Source organism: Otolemur garnettii, unplaced genomic scaffold (assembly GCF_000181295.1).
Source record: "Otolemur garnettii isolate 467f Iridium unplaced genomic scaffold, OtoGar3 scaffold00013, whole genome shotgun sequence".
Taxonomy (NCBI): domain Eukaryota; kingdom Metazoa; phylum Chordata; class Mammalia; order Primates; family Galagidae; genus Otolemur; species Otolemur garnettii.
In genome coordinates this window covers 28,061,363-28,062,389 of record NW_003852408.1, presented here as the reverse complement: position 1 = coordinate 28,062,389, position 1,027 = coordinate 28,061,363, and the positions used below count along the sequence as shown (strand labels likewise).

General features: G+C 45.3%; 1 pseudogene; it reads right to left on the bottom strand.

Moving 5' to 3' along the window:
* Positions 1-498: 498 nt before the first annotated feature.
* LOC100961077 overlaps positions 499-1,027 on the bottom strand; it is a 7,242-nt pseudogene continuing 6,713 nt past the window's right edge.

The window sequence follows — 1,027 nt, the reverse complement described above, 5'->3', positions numbered from 1 at the left end:
GTGCCAAGCCGTATCCCTCATTTCTAATTCCTTCTTGAGTTCATTGCTTTGCAATCTAACCATGCCATAAATGGCATACACAGTTCCTTCAAATTATACTAAAAGGGGTGTATGTGCTAGTTTATAACATGAAAAAAAAGTCTCCTCTAATACGTTCCCATATTGCAGGCGTACATATTTCCTAGCTACTCTGCAGGTTTTCCTGTAAGGATTTTACTATTACTTTTATATAATCAAACAATAACTGTTCGCATATACAAGGGATTCCCTTATGTTGTGCTTCAAATAGGCACTGAACGCTTTTAATTATTCCATTTTTACAGGACCCTTTTCTCTCATGTCTCAAAGATCTTTAAATATGATCTAGGTGGGGGTAGAATTTTTTTTTTAAGTTTCATCCTAAAACACAAAGGGAGATGTTCATCCTTAAACATAACCAGAGAGAAGGAGAGAGCAGATGATGAATGCACCTCTCTTTTTCCGCCTGACTCAGCGTCCTCACAGGTCAATATCCCGCACATCTGTAGGGGTGCTGGCTTGGTCCAGTTCATCCTCTGACTTAGATCCATCGTGCTGGTCCTGACAGTACTGCTGCAGGCTATTGAGAAGCACTGCCTCGATCTGCTCCTGGCAGGCTTTGAGACAATCCACATCTGTGTTGGTGATCTTGGCCAGCAGCTCGGTCAGGGCATCGCAAGTGAGCTAGCTCACTTCCTCATCCTGCTGAAGCCTGCAGGTGGCTGTATCCACAATTCCAGTTGCCGTCATCAACGGTAGGTACATGGCCAACTTAAAGTCAGTGGCACACAGAGCGTTGAAGGTCTGTGTGTGCTTGTGGATCAGAGACAGCTTCTCCCTCAGCTGCGACAACTTGCGAAGGATGTGCTCAATGAAGTCATGAGGAGTGACAGCAGCCAGGTTCCACTTCAACTTCCCCAGGACTACCAGCTCCCACTCCTGGTAAGGAAGGGAGGCAGGGAAAGCAGGAAGGCTATGTTCTTAAGAAGAATATGTTCCAGCTGCATCC